The 22733-nt window shown below is 34.7% G+C and overlaps 1 protein-coding gene and 1 pseudogene across 9 annotated transcripts in view; one reads left to right on the forward strand and one right to left on the reverse strand.

Moving 5' to 3' along the window:
* NAALADL2 (N-acetylated alpha-linked acidic dipeptidase like 2) overlaps positions 1 to 22733 on the reverse strand; it is a 1538215-nt gene that overhangs the window by 467514 nt on the left and 1047968 nt on the right. The gene's annotated exons all lie outside the window — the stretch shown is intronic.
* On the forward strand, positions 4966 to 5569 carry LOC309806172 (leptin receptor gene-related protein-like; annotated as a pseudogene). The gene has a single exon. The product of its transcript is annotated as a leptin receptor gene-related protein-like (transcript).

Raw genomic sequence — 22733 nt, forward strand, 5'->3', positions numbered from 1 at the left:
CTACCAATTTGTTGTACAATGAAACATCATTGTTATCATCAGATTTATTTTCCATAGGAAATTAAACATAAGCAGGAAATACAGTGTTCCTTTTTCTCATTATATAAAAGGAAAAAAATGAGCCTCTCAGGCTTCATCTGGGTCATGTTGAACAGACCATGGCCAAGAACAGAATCTAGTGTCACACCAAGTCACATGTTTTCATAACCAGGAGGACATTTTGACTGTGGTCACTGAATGACCATTCACTAATCTGATTAATCTGTCAAGCTCTAAGCTCCTATTTCATAATCTTACTTTTGAGTATATTAAGAGAAAACGTTGATGTGTACAAATAGATCACATTAGTATAAATGAAGGCCCCCCAAATCAACTTTTATTCAAAAGCATAAGAAAAAGAAAACACAAAAAGGAAAAATGATGTTACTGATAAATGTCACTCAAATTACCTCAATTTGCTAGTAAATTTGATTCTTGCTTTATCTACCTTAAAACGTAAATAAATCCTCAATACTAGATTCCTTTTTGAAATATACACATATTTATATTCTGTATTCATCTCTGACTTCAGCCATAAAAGATATAAGATAGTTTAGATCTATAATGCTAATATATAGGTTATTATCTATTATGTAGATTTATTTACTATACTTTCTTTAGAGTTCCTTATGATTATTTATATAATGTTAAATGGCAAAAAAGATACATAAGCAACTCCTCCATAAAACAGGTTAACATAATCTTCTGAATTAAAAAAATACAGTCATTAAACCAGCTTTGGTAATCATTCACAAAGTAAAACAATTCCATATCTATATCATACCTTGTAAATGGATCTTAATAGATATGAACATGTAGCTTCAATATGCCATAGAAAACTTTACTGACCCTGTGACAGGTGTGAAACTTTGTGATATTTCATTCTTATAAAAATTTTACTGTGGAAAATGTCAATGTATAAACAGGCAAAAAGAACAGGACAATAAAACTCCAGGCAGCCATCGCCCAGCTTTACAAACTCACCAGTTTGGGGGCGTCCTGTTTTTCATCTACACCCCACCTAACAGGATTATTTTGAAGTAAATCCCACATATTCTTTTACTTCAGTTTAAATATTTCATGGTATATATCATTAAATAGAAAGACTTTTTTCTATATTATATCTGCAATACTATTATGCCACTATGAAAAATTTAAGATTATCCCTAATATCAATTTGTTTTTTTCTTAACTGTTATTTTGATTCAGTCAGAATCATGGAGTCCAGTTAGGCCCACACATTGCATTGGGCTGATAGATCATTTGTCTCTTTCATCTTACAGTTAGACCCCCCTCTCTTAATTCCCTATGACTTATTTTTGAAGAATCTGGTCATTTGTTTTGTAGAGCTTTCCACAGTATGGATCTTGCTGCTTCTATCCTCATGGTATCATTTAAAAGACTTGCTTCTGTGCTCCCTGTAACCTGGTAGTTAAATCCAGAGTCCTGATCGGGTTAGATTCAGAGATTTTACAAGTACACTTCACAGATGTAGAATTCCATCATGAGGCACATAATGTCTGTTTGTCTCTATTCCTCTTCTCTTCTCACCCTTTCTTATTAATGTCCACTGTTGCTTAGTGCCTAGATTCATTAGCTCATTGGGGGATTACAAAATCGTAATATTTTAATTCTATCACTCTTTCTTCATGTACTAGCTAGAATACTTCTACAAAGAAAAAGTGTTCCTGTGGCACAATGTTTTACAGGAAAGTTAGGTTTAATGCTTAAGTGTTTCTTCTATTTACCCATATTCAGGCTGATGAGTTGGTTATCTAGCAACTTCTGATGGTCCCCAACAGATTTATATTTTAGTATCACTATTCATTCAAGGATTGTTTCACTTTTGAATATGTGAAACTCATTCAAATTTAGTTATCTTAGAGTAAAAAAAAATAAAATTAAACCAAGACCATACCTTTGGTTGAAAAAGAAAATAAAAGAATAAAATTAAAATTCTCGAAGATTTGCCCAATATACTGAACATATAATTTGTGTTAAAAAGCAGACATTCCCCAGTTTTTAGAAAGCTAACAGTACTAATAAATGGGCAATAAAGTAGAATAATATAATCTCACTAAATTTTACTTCAAAAGATCTACAATGTTTTGTCTTCTTACTATGTGCCAACAACTATGCCAAACCTTTTGTGTGATTTACCCTGCAGAATACTCACAACTTTATAAAAAATAGATTATTACTAACACTTACACTTGAGAATATCTAGCCTTGTTAGAAAGGCTGAATGATGCTTAATATTCTACTTATGCCCTGTTTAACCTTGGGTCCCTGAAATCCCTAGGGGATCTTTGAATGGCTCCAGGAGATCCATCATCCTTCTGAATTTACCTGTGTGCATGGACATTTTTCTAGAGGGACTCCATATAATTTTAAGCAAATTTTGAAAGGAAACCATAATCTCCCAAAAGTCAAGAATCAATGCAATACCTGGGTTGATCAACAAGAGTTTGATGAAGACATTGAGAACTGAGAATCTAGTTGATTTTATTTGTGAAAACATTCCACATATCTACCTGATATTAGAGGCAGTAGCTAGCCACCTTCCTTTGGATATATTTTTCTAATATGCATGACTTTATATCTAAAAACTTACAGAACCTCAATGTATCTTCTACCCAAGTTGGAAGATGTTTTTCTGATGCCAAATAAGACTTAGTCATAGACATTGCTAGATGTTATGTAATCTAGACTTGAAGTCCCAGTAGGTATGCATCTGTTAATGCCATGAAATACAAAAATCTGTTGCATTTAATTATAAAAGAAATTCTTAAAACTGTTTCAGAAAATAAAGATCTCTAAGGAAAACGCCATCATCATTAAATAAAATATAAAGATGTCAAATAAACAGCATTCACTTTAATATATGCACTTGACAAGAATACCAGGCATAAACATAAGACTGATTTCTCCCACCATCCCTAACTATGAATTTCATGATAGACACACACAAGTCTGCTGGTGATTTTCTCACATAACTTTTTTACATTACTCATATCAACTTTAGTCAGTTTCAACAATATTATTGGTGCTATCTGAACTGTTTTTCAATGAATTGGCCATTTTTTAGTTTAACTCTGTGTCCTTCATCCTACACTCTACCTCTAATTGTTAGAAATAAATCACAATATCAGATATTTGCTACTGATAGAATTTCATAGGTACACTCAATGCCAACTTATTGACAGTTTTAATACTGTATTCGAAGTACAGATCATTCTTTTACTAACAAACAAACCCACAACCTTTTTGCCCTGATGGGTATTCTATTTCATTTCTGTTTAATGGTACTTTTTATCACTCTGTTCATTAGGATAATCAACCTGGAACCACTAAAATGAAACACACTAAATGAAATGCTGCGGGGGACAGATTACCAATATTTCTAATTAAAGATACTGTTGACCATAAGCTAATTAGAGTAAGCAACATTTTAGGCATGATACAGAAACTATAAAAATTTAAATTACTAGGATTAAAGATAGTGTGTTAGTAGAAACTATCAGGCTATATAAGGTATGTTTACATTGAATTAAAGATAACATTGGGTTGGATTCGTTTCAGTGGAATTTTATTTTATTTTTTTAGGTATCTAATTCCTGGAAAAGACCACACTTGGCAGAATCAATATTTAGATCCAAGAAGGAATAGACACTGCATCCACAATCCTCATCCCTCTTTTTTTCCCCTTTGCCTCTGTAAGTTAAATGAAGAATTGAAATATTATCTCATTGATACAAGAAGTGTTTAAACCTTCACTTAAATGACTCAGGTGAAGATTTTTTTTTTCCTGCTTGAATGAATCTATTTTGTTTTTGATGGAGATGTCATTGCTAATGTCCAAGGTGAGGGGTAATATAAGCAAATGAATGCTCACCTTTTTACATTGTTCTAGACAATAACTGAATAAATTTTTCCTATTTTAACTTAGTGTAATTCTAGAATATATTAAGTCTTAGTCTGGAAGCCAAAAGTTAACCTTTTGGAAAACAGAAGGATGGAAGAAGAGTAACTCTGACCATAGAGGTCAGGTCAAAGAACAGGCCTTGTTTGTCAGGGGCATTCTCTGTGACATCAAACACTAGTTCCAGGGAAGAGAAAAAATATTTCCTACAAGACACTAGGAAGAATATGTTTGTCTAAAGCTAAAAACAGAAGTCTTTAACTGAATTCTAAAGCAGAATGAAACATTTGAGATATAACAGTAAACTCAGAACTATATAGAAATATTTTCATTTTCAAAATAAGAAAATGAATAAATGCAGAAAACTTTATTCTAATGAAACCACTATTATGCATCATAAAAATTCTAGACACGTATTTAAATATGTGATATGTAAGCATTTAGAGAAGCATATATGGATCAAAAAAGCCCAAACTGGTTCAATAAATACAAGGCATGATAAGTCCCCCTCTCTTTTTTCTTCATTTATCTTTGTTCTTCTTCAATAATAATAAAAATTCAAAAAAATAATAAAAAGAAGGAGAAGTAGGGAGAAAGAGGAGGAAGAGGAGGAGGAGGAGAAGGAGAAGAGAAAGAAAAAGATTTGTCTGATAGATACATAGATACTTTAAAAAATATATACTGATTTTATGTACAGTGAATAAGATGGGTAAATATCAGTTAGAACTCATAGAACAAAAGTATATTTAAAGTTGGTGGAATAAAGATTTACAAAGATTACTATGAATGAAAGAATTATTGAAAGAAAGGTAATATGTTGAATTCTGGAGACAGGTAGCACAGTATTACTAAGGGCAATGTACTAAACCACATGAAACAAATAAGAAGATATATTAGTGACTGTCTGCATTTAGGTAACCAAAAAATTAATTACCTAAGTATGGGAGATGGGAATCAAGGTTGGACAATAGTTCAGTTAAAGGGGAAAGAAGGGCAGGGCCATAGCAAGAAGCCGGAAGCAGCCGCGGCCCCAGCTCAGGAGACATGGTGGGCGTTAAAGCTCTTGTGGTATTATCCTTCACTGGGACTATTGGGCTGACTTTTCTTATGCTGGGATGTGCCTTAGAGGATTACGGTGTTTACTGACCCTTGTTTGTCCTGATATTCCATGTCATCTTTCCCATCCCCTATTTTATTGCCAAACGAGCAACATATGATGCCAATTCAACAAGTAGTGCCTATCAGGAACTGGCTTATTTTTTCACTACCGGAATTGTTGTTTCTGCCTTTGGATTTCCTGTTATTCTTGCTCACGTGGCTGTGATCAAATGGGGAGCCTGTGGCCTGGTGCTGGCAGGCAATGCAGTGATTGTCCTTACAATTCAAGGTTTTTTTCCTTGTATTTGGAAGAGGAGACGCTTTTAGCTGGGATCAGTGGTAGCACGTGTTTTATTCTGAAAAAATGCATTTAATTTCTTAGAATTCATACTGTATGTATATGTGTGCACATGTGGCCTTTTACTATGAAATTTAATATGCTTTTTTTTATACCTTTGTAATCATGTTCACTTTAAGGAGGACTACATGGGGAAAAGGTTAGTTTTATTCCCAGCCAGTAGACCTCTCCATTTACTCAAGTTGAATTATGTTATTTGTTTAGCTGTTCATAGAGTCCTGGTGCTCTCAGAAAATATGTTAACACAGTCTTGTAGACAGTTGCTCACTCAGTGTGCTGCATCTCCACCTTTTCCCTGGGGATGTGCTTGAGTGGGTACATAGCACTGGGGCTGTCTCAGCTCTGCTTAGGACTTCCAAGATATACCTGTGGCCCAGAGAGACAGAGGCAGCTCCCCCTTTATGTTACAGACTCTTGCTTCTCCAAGTATGGTCCATAGACCAAGAGCATCAGCATCTCGAAGCATGGTCCATAGGAGCTTATTACAAATGCAGAGTCTGAGGCCCCACCCTCAACCTAATACACTTTGATGAGATCCCAATTGGATCGCATGCACATTAAAGCCTGAGAAGTGCTGTCATGAAGGAAGAAGCATTGCCTTCCCCTTGGCTGAACCCCTTAGCCTCTCTGGGCATTAGCTGCTTGTAAAAACTGTTTCCCCTGACCCTCATGTTGAGGCCTACTTCAGACTATCCTTGGTATTTGTGAAATGTCCAAACCTTTAATTTATAGCCTGTTCCTCAAATTTGTGAAGTGTTCTCAGTAGGGAACAGCTATGGCTTCACATTGTCTGAAAGGCAGTGGCTGCCTTCACAGTGCTGGGGGGACGAATCCTCCACTGGGAGGCAGGGGAGGAAGGCTGGGCTGGAACTGGCCCCTGCTTTAGCAGGATGGGGAAGAATGGGTAAGTAACGCTGTTTAATTTCCCTTCATAATCTGACATTTCTCCCCAACTCCTTCCCTACAGTGCTCCCCACACACCCTAACCAGCTCCTCCAGTGCCCCAAACACACACACTCCCAGCAGTTCCAATTTGCCCTAACTTCTTCATGGCTCGGCTTCTCCTTCCTATAGAGATGTGGAGCCAAGTAAGCAAGTAGAGTGTGAGCTGCTTTATCTTATTTACATGCGACATACTTATTGTCTTTCATGTCCTGTAGGACTTAATATATATATATATATATATATATATATATATATATATATATATATATATATATATATATAACACTTTATGCCACTTTTAAATGAGTCATTGAGAATTCATGTCATGCTGGGTCCTGTAATCATAGGTTTTCTAGATCAACTTTTTGTCCAAGACCTATCGAGGAAGGGAAATATGGGAACTAGAACCATGTGTAGAATATAAGCAATGATTTTAAAGCATTGTTAATGTGTGATAACTGACATACATTGAAAACACTTGAAGTTTGTAACCTTGAAGTTTGTAACTCCTTTATATTCTGTAATGATGCTGGGATCAGAAGACAAGAGTAATACCTGAAAGGATAATGTGCAAAGTGATATTTTAGCCTTGTGCATGATTTTATGTTTTCAATGTACTATGTATGTATAGAACTGTTAAAGTTGTTATTTCCAATATTTATATTAGAAAAATTATATAGACACTTTATAATTTTAACAAGCTTTTTTTTTTTTTTTTTTTGCGGTACGCGGGCCTCTCACTGTTGTGGCCTCTGCCGTTGCGGAGCACAGGTTCCAGACGCGCAGGCTTAGCGGCCATGGTTCATGGGCCCAGCCGCTCCACAACATGTGGAATCCTTCCAGACCGGGGAAGGAACCCGTGTCCCCTGCATCGGCAGGTGGACTCTCAACCACTGCGCCACCAGGGAAGCCCCTAACAAGCATTTTTAATAAACTGCACTTACCGTATTGTAATAAATTTCACTTTTAACAGAAAAGTTTAATTTTAAATGTTTTTATTCTGATGCCACCTTGATTAAAAGATAACAAAAATATGAAAATTTCTTGGTGCTCTGAAATGTGCGGTTGTGAGCAATAGTCTGTCCTGCATGAGAATAATAGCAGTAAGTTGTAAGATACCATTTTGGATGTGTAGTTGGCTTGTAATAGCTTTTCTTTTCCTAAGATGTAGATACTGTTTAATTTATACTACCTTTTGCAAAAGTGCCCTTGTTGCTTATACACATTTAAATAACCAAGGTAGCCTTAATGTGTAGCCTTAAAGCTTTGCCTCTGGATTGTATTTCCAGAATGATATAAAGTACTTGCATATAGAATATTTGTAGTTATTCCCTACTAATGGAATGGTTTATCAAAATGATAGATTATTGGATTTTCTATATGTCTGAAACAGAGGCATTTATTCTGCAGCACCTAAGTGTCATTAAAGTAATAAATGTCAGTACGGAAAATAAATAAATAAAGGGGAAAGAAAATAAGCACTCTATGGATTATAGCTTCCCTCAGTGGGGAGGTGGTTAACACAAAGTGAATTATGGGATTCTGAATAAGGGTGTTGATGGTTTCTCTTCACTCCTCCAGCTCAACTACTTTCAGGTTATTACCCTTGGTATTTTTACACTAATATAAAATAATTTTTTTTAATGATAGTAATGGATTTAGTTGAGAGGAGCTTCATGTTAAGCACTCTAGTTTATTGCAATTAATTAAAACTTAACTTGTTTGATTTTGTATTACTTATTTCAGTTGATAATCTCGTAAAGTAGCAATCTACTTATTACACACATACATTATTTTTTATGCATTACAAAAGATAACCTAGTTTTCTTTTGGCAATGATTGCAGAGAAGTTAAACTTTAACTCGACAAAATCATTACTGTTATAAAAAGGGAAGCATTTGGTCTAATCAGAAGATTTTACAGAAAATAAATATTTCACAAATTCATCTCGATACATGCTGCATGGCAAAACAAAATTAAGTCAACAAACTTATAACTTCCTAGGTACAAAACATTTTGAGAGCTACATTATAGTTAAAAAGAAGTACTGGAAGTCAATTCTTCATGGGTCTCATACTTCTGTATATCTTGTAAGCAGAAGCACTGACTGCCTTTGTTCTGGGTTATCATTTCAAGAATGTTTTATATAGTAAACAGACATGGAAAACAGAAACAATATCTTTCTCTCAAGCTTAATGTTCCTCTTGGGTGACATAATGCATTGTGTGTGCTGATGTCACCTGTCCCTCTTCATGTCATCCTGAACAAATTGGAGACTGGGGAAGAGGCAAAGGAAAATGCTGATATTCTGGCTATTGCTATTGTGGTAAGTAATAGAGTTCTTTGTCTCTGACTGTGAAGGCCCGTTTCTTCTACCAGCAACCATGAAACAGTGGCAGGCTTATTTGTTAGCTGGAAAGTAAGGTAGAATCCCAGACCCTTCACAGCTCTCAGGAACATATAAATAGAACTGCTGCCTTTAAAAGGGGGTCAATCTACTTAGGGAGAATACTGATGGAATAAATCAGAACATACATATAAAAAATAAAACATTTAATAGCACATAAAATTTGATCCAAAACATATGAAATATTAATTCGAATGTGATCTTCTGAATAAATTAATGTTAAAACTTTTAATTCTAAGATGATTTACTTATAATAGTGATTCCTTAACTCAGTTATATAAATCTTTGGAGAGCTACATATAGTGAAAGGCTACTGTCAAATGTACAGTCTTCTAATTAAAAAAAAAAAAAAAAAGAAGTCCATATTTTCTGAAACCACCCCCAAGGGAAGATAATATGTACATAATTAACCATAGCTTCTTACAAATACCTCTCCCAGGGCTTCTGGTATTTAAAATTCCACAAATTGAAAGCCATTTTCCATTAAAAATAATAACCCTAGAAGACTATAATAAGAAAGATCAATAATAAAAAGTGTTGGCCTGGAGAAATTGGAATAATAGTATATTGCTGTTGGCAATGTAAAATTGTGCAGTCAGTTTGGAAAACAGTTTGAATGTTCTTCAAAAAGTTCAAACATAAAATTGTTTTTATATGATTTAGCAATTCCACTCCTGGTTATATATCCAAGAGAATTCAAAGCATGTATCCACACACAAAAAGACTTGTACATAAATGTTAATATTAACATTATTCATAATAGCCAAAAAGCAGGAAAAAAGTCTATCAATTAATGAATGGATAAACCAAATATGGGATGTCCACATAATGGGAAATTATTTGGCAATAAAAAGGAATAAGATACTGCTACATGTTACCACATGTAACAATGAAGCTTGAGAATATTATACTAAGTGAAAGAAACCAGTCACAAAAGACAACATATTGTATTGATATTATTCTATTTATACATGCATTATATTGTATTGCACTATTCCATTTATATGAAATGCCCAGAATAGAGAAATCCATAGAATCAGAAGGTAAATTAGTAGTTACAAGATAGCCTTCCCTGGCCCCTTTCCTAAAAAGTGGGTTAGTCTCTTCCTAAGTGACTCATAGCCTCTATATTTATCTCTATTGTGTATTTTCTACATGGTGCTACAAATGCCTTTAAGCAATTTGAGTACTGAGACTGTTTCATGTTATGCTGCTGAATCTTCAGTATTTAAAACCATTCATTCATTCAATACATAGCTTTGAGTAGCTACTATATGCCAAGCAGTAAGGACACAGCATAAACAAATCAAGATTTCTGCTTTGTGGAATTTATATTCTAATAGGATACATAGTAAGTTCTCAACAAGGATTTGTTTAATACAAGAATGAATGTGAAAAATATTTTTTTTAATTTTAGAATCAACTGAAAATCTATAAAAGAATGACTACATTTACAATAAAATGTTAATGGAAGTGAACATTTTGTCTTTCTGAGTTTATACTTCTCAGGGTCTAACAGATTTAATAATAATTTTGACCAACACATGGATGTCAACCCTCTTACTAAATTTATTCCATCACACAGTATTAAAAGCATCATTCTAGATTTAATTAATCCCATTCACAAATAGTGATAAGAAGCATTCAAGCCATTAAAATGAAAGTGATAATTCAGAGGCAAAATAAAAATCTACTTAGATTATCTGCATAATTAAATTTACATTACCTATAAAATAACAAAACATGTAGAGGGTGCATTCAGTACTTATTTATAAAGTAATCTAGTTAGGGACTTAAAAACATCCTATTAAAATTAATTATAGCACTAACTGATTTAATGCAATATGTAAAACCACAATTTTTTCAGCACTTATGGCATAACTATGCTTTATCTACAGTGAGTGAAGCCAACATATATACACAATTCATTAAGTGCATTTTGTAAACTTGAAGGTAGTCATGATTACCATTTCTTATATAGTAAAATAAGATTAGCATATTAGAATTATCAATTTTATTTTTCTGTAATCTGCTAAGATTGGGAATTCAATTAAATAAGCTATATGGCTCTTTGAAATCTACAATCTATGATTCTATATTCCATACATTCAGTTGAGCTATTCTGACCTATATGTTTTCACATTTTAGAAGTACATATTTTTTTAGGATAGCATTTTTAGCACTTTCTTCTGCAGACCACTATTGTCCTACAAAAATATTAAAAACTGGTTTATAGTGGGGAGAAGGGGAAGTCACAGAAATTTGGGTAATATTAAATTTAAAAAGTTAAAGTGGTTAATTTATTGAATGATTTCTCAGATCCTTATCATCTGACAGATTCTTAAGTAGGGGAAAAGAGAGTATCCCGTTCAACTATAGGATCGCTTTTTGTTTGTTTGTTTCTTTTAAACATACCCATAGGCTTTCCACAAAACTCACTTTGGGGGGCTTCCCTGGTGGCACAGTGGTTAAGAATCCGCCTGCCAAAGCAGGGAACATGGGTTCGATCCCTGTTCCAGGAAGATCCCACATGCTGTGGAGCAACAAAGCCCATGCACCACAACTACTGAGCCTGCTCTCTACAGCTCGCAAGCACAACTACTGAGACCGCATGCCACAACTACTGAAGCCCACGTGCCTAGAGCCCATGCTCCACAACAAGAGAAGCCACCGCAGTGAGAAGCCCATGCATCGCAATGAAGAATAACCCCTGCTTGCCACAACTAGAGAAACCCTGCGAGCAGAAACGAGGACCCAACGTAGCCAAAAATTAATTAATTAATTTTAAGAAACCCCTCACCTTGGTACACTGCTGATTTATCTGAAAATTTTCTAAGTAGAAAATATTGAACATAAGTCTTTTACAATACTTATTCTCTTTAGACTATAATAAATTTAAGCTTCCACAGATGCGGTTTTATGATTTAGATGAGAGTCACAAACCTTTCTGTAGAGGCCAGATAGTAAATACTTTTGTTGGACATATGGTCTCTGTTATGACTACTCAACTCATTTGTATCATGAAAGTAGCCATAGACATTAAGTAAATGAATGGGCATAGTTATGTTAGAATAAAACTTATTTTCAAAAATAAGAAGTGGGACATAGTTTGCCAATCTCTGTTTTAAACAGTGGAAATTGATTCCAAAATAAAAGTTTAAATCTGATGTAAGAAACTACATTAAGCTACCTGTTGACAGCTCAGAATAAATTAATTATGGTTCTATTTAATTCAGATTTCTGGCCTTAAAATATCTTTTTAAATCAATCAATCTTAATATTATATGTTTTGCTCAAAAAGTGATACTTTCTTATAAACATAGGTCATTGTGCTGTTGGACTATTGGTCTTTTCTGAATTCAGTAAAGAACAGGAGAACAGATGGCGACGTTTTATATTAAATGTTAATATATTCCAACTTTGACGTACACTAGGTTTAAGAGTTCTCATTATGTTCCCAAAACATCATATTAAAAAAAAAAGAAAAGATTCCTGTATACAAATGTTTATTTCACAAGCAAGAGGATTTTTCCCTTAAACCACCTGGCATGTGTGTACTCTTCAAACCCTTCACTTCTTAAAGATGTATGAAATAATGTCATATTGTTTCAGGAACCATTTGAAAAGATTTATTCACATTTTATTTCATTTATTTATCTATTTTTATCTAGGACTCTTTCCTTGAACCATTTTCAGCTCTTATCCAAACAGCATGCTTTTATCCTGGAAGGTGGAAAAATATAACAGTACTTCAGTTCTCTAAGGTGCTCCCCTCCTGTGGTACTGATAAGAGCTGCTACTGAAAGCATTTAAGATTCTGTATCAAAGATAGGACAAGACACAGCAGTTAGCCCAAGAGAAGGGCAAGTGAACAGTATGGTAGTAAGCGAGTTAATAGGAAAACTAGGGCACTGAGGAGGATCATCCTTCAAAATAGAGCAATATCATCACACTGACAGGTGCCATCAAAATTCTTACAACTGGGCTGTTGCTGGCAGTACTCACTGCCGTCTCACTGTCCCAAATCTGTGGTCACCTGTTGCTCCACAAATGAGATAGATGTTAAACAGAAACTTACACTCTGCTATTCTTTGAACTTTATTCACACTAAATTTTACAAATCAATTATATTCTATGACAAAAAAGGAAGTTATTAATTTCTAACCATTTAAACCAGACGATTTATATTTTTGCAAGCTCTTATTCAAGAGAAGCAAAACACTGCATATACTACTTAGAGCTCTAGAATATTACCCTTACATATATTTAGTAAACAAATATACTGAGAAATTAAAATGTATTTTCTATTAAACAGAGTACTTAAAACACATGATTAAACTAATAGTTGACTCTATGATTTGTTTAAGTAATTTACATGCTAAGAACCAATTGTCAGGAATGTTTGAGTTATATATGGTGAAATTTCAAGGTGATGGATTCATTGCAACCAGCATTGTTTTTTGGTCAGCAAGTGTCCTGATGTAAAATAACAACTACTGATAAAAAATAAAAGTTCTACATACACTACAGTTATGAAACTTGGTCCACTAGAATTATTCTCCCTCCACCAGGCTGTGGATGTGATGTGACTGATATGGCAGGATGCCATTCTATTTTTTAAGATAAACTTCTTGATATCAAGTTAAAAAATTATTATTAAAAATTGATGTATTTGTTTTAGAAGAAGATTGTTATGAATCAACTCTAATAAATATAGTATTTTTGGAATTTAAAGATTCACATACTTGAGAAATCAATAAATGAAAAAATATTTTTAGAAAAATTGTTAAAATGCTAAATCTATTTGTTACTAAACTTAAGTATATGGAAGAAATATATCTTGCATTTGTCTGCTTTTTCCTCTCCAACTAAAATTTGAATTGTCAAATAAAACTAAAATAATTTACTGCATAAAAAACAACTATAAACATATTAATGTTTTAAATCACCACCTGGGAAAAGAACTTCATCAACAAAATTATTTTAAGAATGCATAAGAAAAAATTTATTCCACCCTATAATTATGGGAAGCTACCTGCTACTTTGGAGGGTCTCCTGCACAGGCAGGGGGTCATTCTGTCTCATGGTGAGGACAAGGAAACTGGCAGCAGAAGTTCTGGGAAGTACTCCTTGGCATGACCCCTCCCAGAGTCCCCATTAGCCCCAACAAAGAGCCTGGGTGGGCTCCAGTGTTGTGTCGCTTAAGGCCAAAAATCCAACAGAGAGGGGACCCAGTCCCACCCATTAGCAGACAAGCAGATTAAAGTTTTACTGAGCTCTGCCCACCAGAGCAACAGCCAGCTATACTAACCATCAGTCCCTCCCATCAAGAAACTTCCACAAATCTCTTAGATAGCCTCATCCACCAGAGTGCAGACAGCAGAAGCAAGAAGAACTACAATCCTGCAGCCTGTGGAACAAAAACCACATTCACAGAAAGATAGACAAAATGAAAAGTCACAGGACTATGTACCAGATGAAGGAATAAGAAGAAACCCCAGAAAAACAACTAAATGAAGTGGAGAAATGCAACCTTCCAGAAAAAAAATTCAGAATAATGACAGTGAATATGATCCAGGACCTTGGAAAAAGAATGGAGGCAAAGATCGAGAAGATGCAAGAAATGTTTAAAAAATCTAGAAGAATTAAAGAACAAACAGAGAGACATGAACAATACAGTAACTGAAATGAAAAATACACTAGAAGGAATCAATAGCAGAATAACTGAGTCAGAAGAATGGATAAGTGACCTGGAAGACAGAATGGTGGAATTCACTGCCATGGAACAGAATAAAGAAAAAAGAATGAAAAGAAATGAAGACAGGCTCTGGGACAACATTAAATGCAACAACATTCTCATTACAGGGGTCCTAGAGGGAGAAGAGAGAGAGAAAAGACCTGAGAAAATATTTGAAGAGATCATAGTCAAAAACTTCTCTAACATGTGAGAGCAAATACCCACCCAAGTCCAGGAAGCAGAGAAAGTCCAGATAGGATAAACCAAAGGAGAAACATGTCAATACACATAGTAATCAAATTGGCAAAAATTAAAGATAAAGAAAAATTATTGAATGTAGCAAGGGAAAAATAACAAATAACATACAAGGTAACTCCCATAAGGTTAACAGCTGATTTCTCAGTAGAAACTCTACAAGCCAGAAGGGAGTGACATGATATACTTAAAGTGATGAAAGGGAAGAAACTACAACCAAGATTACTCTACCCAGCAAGGATCTAATTCAGATTCAATGGAGAAATCAAAATCTGTACAGAAAAACAAAAGCTAAGAGATTCTGCACCACCAAACCAGCCCTACAACAAATGTTAAAGGAAATTCCCTAAGTGAGAAGCACAAGAGAAGAAAAGGACCTACAAAAACAAACCCAAAACAATTAAGAAAAAGGTAAAAGGAACATACATATGGATAATTACCTTAAACATGATTGGATTAAATGCTCCCACCAGAAGATAGAGGCTTGCTGAATGGGTACAAAAACAAGCCTCATATATATGCTGTCTACAAGAGACTCACTTCAGACCTAGGGACACATATACACTTAAAGTGAGGGATGGAAAAAGATACTCCATGCAAATGGAAATCAAATGGAAGCTGGAGTAACAATACTCATGTCAGATAAAATAGACTTCAAAATAAAGAATGTTACAAGAGGCAAGAAAGCACACTATAATGATCAAGGGATCAAGCCAAGAAGAAGATATAGCAATTATAAACATATATGCACACAACATAGGAGCACGTCATTACATAAAGCAACTGCTAACAGCTATAAAAGAGGAAATCAACAGTAACACAATAATAGTACGGGACTATAACACCTCACTTACACCAATGGACAGAACATCCAAACAGAAAATTAATAAGGAAACACAAGCTTTAAATGACACAATAGACCAGATAGATTTAATTGATATTTATAGGACATTCCATCCAAAAACAGCAGATTACACTTTCTTCTCAAGTGTGCATGGAACACTCTCCAGGATAGATCACATCTTGGGTCAGATATCAAGCCTCAGTAAATTTAAGAAAATTGAAATCATATCAAGCATCTTTTCTGACCACAATGCTATGAGATTAGAAATGAATTACAAGGGAAGAATATGTAAAAAACACAAGCAAATGGAGGCTAAACAATACATTAGTAAATAACCAAGAGATCACTGAAAAAATCAAAGACAAAATCAAAAAATACCTAGAGACAAATGACAATGAAAACACGTCGATCCAAAACCTATGGGATGCAGCAAAAGTAGTCAGTTCTAAGAGGGAAGTTTATAACTATACAAGCCTACCTCAAGAAACAAGAAAAATCTCAAGTAAAAAATCTAACCTTACACCTAAAGGAACTAGAGAAAGAAGAACAAACAAAACCCAAAATTAACAAAAGGAAAGAAATTATAAAGACCAGAGCAGAAATAAATGAAATAGAAACAGAGAAAACAATAGCAAAGATCAATAAACCTAAAAGCTGGCTCTTTGAGGCAATAAACAAAATTGATAAACCATTAGCCAGACTCATCAAGAAAAAGAGGGAGAGAACTCAAATTAATAAAATTAGAAATGAAAAAGGAGAAGTTACAACACAAATTGCAGAAATACAAAGCATCCTAAGAGACTACGGCAAGCAACTCTATGCCAATAAAATGGACAACCAGGAAGAAATGGACAAATTCTTAGAAAGGTATGACCTTCCAAGTCTGAACCAGGAAGAAAGAGAAAATATGAACACACCAATCACAAGTAATGAAATTGAAACTGTGATTAAAAATCATCCAGCAAGCAAAAGTCCAGGACCAGATGGCTTCACAGGTGAATTCTATCAAACATTTAGAGGAGAGCTAACACCGATTCTTCTACAATTCTTCCAAGAAATTGCAGAAGAAGGAACACTCCAAAACTCATTCTATGAGGCCACCATTACCCTGATACCAAAACCAGACAATGCTACTATAAAAAAGAAATTTACAGACCAGTATCACTGATGAATATAGATGCAAAAATCCTCAACAAAATACTAGCAAACAGAATCCAGCAACACATTAAAAGGATCATATACCATGATCAAGTTGGATTTATCCCAGTGATGCAAGGATTCTTCAATATACACAAATCAACCAATGTGATATACCATATTAACAAATTGAAGAAGAAAAAGACTATGATAGTCTCAATAGATGCAGAAAAAGCTTTTGACAAAACTCAGCACCGATTAATGATAAAAACTCTTCAGAAAGTGGGCATAGAGGGAACCTAACTCAACATAACAAAGGCCATATATGACAAACCGACAGCAAACATCATTCTGAATGGTGAAAACCTGAAACATTTCCTCTAAGATCAGGAACAAGACAAGGCTGTCCACTCTCAGCACTATTAATCAACATAGTTTTGGAAGTCCTAGCCACAGCATTCAGAGAAGAAAAAGAAATAAAAGGAAAAGAAATTGGAAAATAAGTAAAACTGTCACTGTTTGCAGATGACATGATATTATATATAGAGAATCCTAAAGATGCTACCAGAAAACTACTAAAGCTAATCAATGAATTTGGTAAAGTTGCAGGATACAAAATTAATGCACAGAAATCTCTTGCATTCCTATACTCAAATGATGAAAAATCTGAAAGGGAAATTAAGGAAACACTCCCACTTACCATTGCCACAAAAAGAATAAAATACCTAGAAATAAACCTATCAAAGGAGACAGAAGACCTGTATGCAGAAAACTATAAGACACTGATGAAAGAAATTAAAGATGATACCAACAGATAGAGAGATATACCATGTTCTTGGATTGGAAGAATCAATATTGTGAAAATGACTATACTACCCAAAGCAACCTACAGATTCAATGCAATCCCTATCAAATTACCAAAGGCATTTTTTTTATAGAACTAGAACAAAAAATCTTAAAATTTATATGGAGACACAAAAGACCCCAAATAACCAAAGCAGTCATGAGAGAAAAAAACGGAGCTAGAGGAATTAGATTCCCTGACTTCAGAATATACTACAAAGCTACAGTAATCAAGACAATATGGTACTGGCAGAAAAACAGAAATATAGATCAATGGAACAAGATAGAAAGCCCAGATATTAACCCATGCACCTATGGTCAACTAATCTATGACAAAGGAGGCAAGGATATACAATGGAGAAAAGACTGTCTCTTCAATAAATGGTGCTGGGAAAACTGGACAGCTACATGTAAAAGAATGAAATTAGAACACTCCCTAACACCATACACAAAAATAAACTCAAAATGGATGGGAGACCTAAATGTAAGACTGGACACTGTAAAATTCTTACAGGAAAACATAGAACGAACACTCTTTGACATAAATCACAGCAAGATCTTTTTTGATCCACCTCCTAGAGTAATGAGAATAAAACCAAAAATAAATTAATGGGACCTAATGAAACTTAAAAACTTTTGCATAGCAAAGGAAACCATAAACAAGACAAAAAGGCAACCCTCAGAATGGGAGAAAATATTTGCAAATGAATCAATGGACAAAGGATTAATCTCCAAAATATATAAAAGCTTGTGCAGCTCAATATTAAGAAAAACAAAAACCCAATCCAAAAATGGGAGGAAGACCTAAATAGACATTTCTCCAAAGAAGACATACAGATGGCCAAGAAGCACATGAAAACCTGCTCAAAACCACTATTAGAAAAATGCAAATCAAAACTACAGTGAGGTATCACCTCACTCCAGTTAGAATGGGCAACATCAGAAAATCTACAAACAGAAAATGCTGGAGAGGGTGTGGAGAAATGGGAACCCTCTTACACTGTTGGTGGGAATTTAATTTGATACAGCCACTATGGAAAACAGTATGGAGGTGCCTTAAAAAAATTAAAGATAGAATTAGCAAATGACCCAGCGATCCCACCACTGGGCATATACCCAGAGATAACCATAATTCAAAAAGACACATGCACACCAATGTTCATTGCAGCACTGTTTACAATAGCCAGGTCATGGAAGCAACCTAAATGCCCATCAACAGATGAATGGATACAGAAGAAGTGGTACATATATATAATGGAATATTACGCAGCCATAAAAAGGAATGAAATTGGGTCATTTTTTTTGAGACATGGATGGATCTAGAGACTGTCATACAGAGTGAAGTAAGTCAGAAAGAGAAAACAAATATCATATATTAACACATATATGTGGAACATAGAAAAATGGCACAGATGAACCAGTTTGCAGGGCAGAAATTGAGAGACAGATGTGGAGAACAAACGTATGGACACCAAGGGGGGAAAGCAGCTGGGGGTGGGGGTGGGGTGTGATGAATTGGGAGATTGGGATTGACATGCATACACTAATGTGTATAAAATGGATGACTAATAAGAACCTGCTGTATAAAAAAATAAGTAAAATTAAATTTAAAAACTCAAAAAAAAAGAAAAGCTTAACAACAAAAAATCAAACAATCTGATTCAAAATTAACAAAAGACTTGAAGAGATATTTGTCCAAAGAAGAGATACAAATGGCCAATAAGCACATGAAGAGATGCTCAACATCACCAATCATTAGGTAAATGCAAATCAAAACTGCAACTAGATACCACCTTACACCCATTAGGATGGCTACCTTAAAAAAAATAGAATATGAGTGTTTGCAAGGACATGGAGAAATTGGGACCCTGGCGTACTACTGGTGGAAATTGGTACAGTCAGTTTGGAAAACAGTATGGTGTTTCCTCAAGTAATTAAAGATAGAATTATTATATGATCCAGCAATTCCGCTTCTGCGGATATACCCCAAATAATTGAAAGTAGGATCTCAAAGAGATATTTGTACACCCATGCTCATAGCAGCACTATTCGTAATAACTAAACCAACTCAAGTGTCCATCAGTGGATGAATGGATAAGCAAAATGTGGATATACATGCAAGAGAATATTGTTCAGTCTTAAAAAGGAAGGAGATTCTGCAGTATGTTTATAACATGGAGGAAGCTTGGGGACATTATGCTAAATGAAATTAGCCAGTCATAAAAAGATATGTACTGTATGATCCCACTTATATGAGGTACTTAGAATAGTCAAAATCATAAAGACCGAAGGTAGACTGGTGGTTACCAGGGGCTGTGGGCAAGGACTAATGGGGAGTTATTTTTTAATGGGTATAGAGCTTCAGTTTCACAAGATGAAAACAGTTATGGGGATGGACAGAGGTGATTTTTTGCACAATGATGTGAATGTATTTGATACCGCTGAACTGAACACTTAAAAAATGGTTAAGATGGAAAAAAAAGTTTATCATGAAATATATCAAATACAAAGTATAAATAAAATACATATGTATAAAAAAACTACAATGAGTACACAAATATTAGAATTTTAAAATAAAGACTGATGATAAAAGTGTTTCAATGATGTGGGGCAAGGAGATTACCAAACATTACTGCTGGTAGTGTAATATGGTTCAACCACTGTGAAAATCAGATTGGCACTTTCTCATAAAGTTAAACATACACTTACTATATGACCCAGCAATTCTACTCCTAAGTGTTTGCTAAGGAGAAAGAAAACCTGTGTTTATGAAAAGACTTGTATATGAACATTCACCTCAAGTTGATTCAAAATAGCCCCAAAGTGGAAAAAATCAAAATGCCAATCAGTTGGAGGATGGATAAGCAACAGTGGTATGCGTGTATAATGGAATATATTGAGCAATAATCAGAAATGAATTAATGATACACACATCAACGCAAATAAATTTTAAAACCAAGCTGTGTGAAAGATGCCAGGCATGAAAGAATATATATGATCCTGTTTTTACGAGGTTTCTAGAGTAGACAAAATAAATTTATAATAATGGAAATTTGACCAGTAGTTTCCTGGGACAGGTGGTGATGGGACTGACAGGAAAAGAGCATGAGAACTTTTTGAGGTGATCGAAATATTCTATATCTTGTTTGTAGTGGTGGTTACACAATTGTGCACATTTGTCAAGCTCAACAAATTTTACATTTATAATGGGTGCTTTTTATCATATGTAAATGACACCTCAATAAAGTTGATTAAAATGTAAGTATGGGATAGGGTAATCCTAGCTTTGGTTCATTCCGTGTGAAAAATTTCAGCTGGCTTTGCCTGGTTGCATGTTCAATTTGAGCTAGTTACTGAAAAAGATTTCTAAATGAGAGGCTGCCTGAATAGAAATGCAGTAACTACAGGACAAGAGTTAGTATTGCCATGGTCTGACCCCAAGTGTCATAGTATGTCCAACTCTGTGTGCTGTACTTTAAGAAGGCACTCCACACTTTGGGAAGATGATGATGTTTTTCATGAGGGATCTCAAAAAGAATGTTCAAAGTAGTTGGAATTGCTTCTAGCTTGAGAGAACTTGGGATCTTGCAGATGTTCTAGGATACTTAAAGGTTAATGTGGGGGAGACTGCTTGATGCTATATTGATTTTCCTCTCTTCTTTATTAACAGAGTCTCAATTTCATTGGGTATGACAGTGTGCCCAGGTATAAAAATTCTTTTCTCAGTCATTTTAGCTAAGACCAATGAGACTTAAGCAAAAATTTGGGGGCAGAACTTTAAAGACTCTTGAAAGATCAGGAAGACTTTGTGGATGTGAGTATTTCCTCCCCTTCTGTCCACATGGAGTACTGAAGTTATGGCTGTAACCTTAGCCTCCATCAGCAACCATGAAGAAAAGGCAGAGACTTTGGGTCTATTACCTTTGAGACACTGAATTAATACCAAGCTTTCTGTCGGACTTCTCATTTTGTGAGAAAAACAATCCCGCATTCGGACAAGTCCACTGGTGATGGGTTTCTGACATATGGAGAAAAACACAGAGTCCCTAACAGAAACTAGGTAGGTATGAAGAGTGCATGGATAAATTTACGTTGGCCTCAAAAAGCACAGTGTGAGTGAGCGACTGATAGATAGGTAGGTATTTGGTCAATATAAGGTAAAAATTAATAATAGAGCTTTACAAAAACTGAGCAGGTCTGCTAACAACATAGTGACTACCCAGCAGAGGCCGTGGGGCAACATGTCAGCCATGTTAAATGAGGTCTACCTATAAAACGGTGGATAAGAAATTATGTGAGCTAATTCCTAAGGGTTACTCCTCTAAATTCTAAGATACTGTGGCTGAGCTTTTTTTAGACTAATTGCTTTTGCCTATTTCATGTTGTGACAAGAATTTGACCTAAGGAAGTAAAACTCTTTTACCTCAGTGTGGTAATATTTCTTATAAAAATTATTAGGAAACTAGAAGGAACATTTCTGTGAATGCAGTTTTCTAAAGGTCACATAAAACTTCCAGGTATAACAGATTTTGAAAGATGAATGACAGCCACTTTAGTGATTATCAAATCATTTTCAAAGGACTTGTGCAGCACACAGAATGGTTTCTAAATAATATTATTCATAATATTAATTGATAGTCCCTTCAGAATTCTAAATTCAGCATTTTACAAAGCTTTACAAATGAAGGGGAATTTTTAAGGTAGAGCTAAATGCAGAAAAAAGTAAGAAACAAATTACTGCCAAATGACTATACCTATTATCATGTGAAATTTTGTTAATATTGTCTAAGCTAAATCATCCTTTTGGGATACTTCATACCATACTTTTCAAACTATCTTTCACCTTATAACAGTAAATATGGCCCAGTGATTCTCATTTTTAATCGACAGTGTTGTCAGACATTTCAATGACGCTAGACAAAATATTATGACATACAGGGCCAGAGAGCAAGAGTTCTCTACTTGCTTTCAGTTGAAAGCAAAGAGGTTCTCAAAAGCTGTCAGCCTTTCTCCTTTATGTTCTGAAAGCTGCCTGAACTTGTCAGTTTGCTTTCATGGCACTTTTATGAAATAATGCAAGAAAAAAGTTATCAGAGCGTTCACACTTTTAAATGTTGTTCTTTTGTAATAGGGTAGAAATGTCACAGG

The sequence above is a fragment of the Mesoplodon mirus genome, assembly GCF_964341445.2.
Source record: "Mesoplodon mirus genome assembly, chromosome: 6".
NCBI classification, from domain to species: Eukaryota; Metazoa; Chordata; class Mammalia; order Artiodactyla; family Ziphiidae; genus Mesoplodon; species Mesoplodon mirus.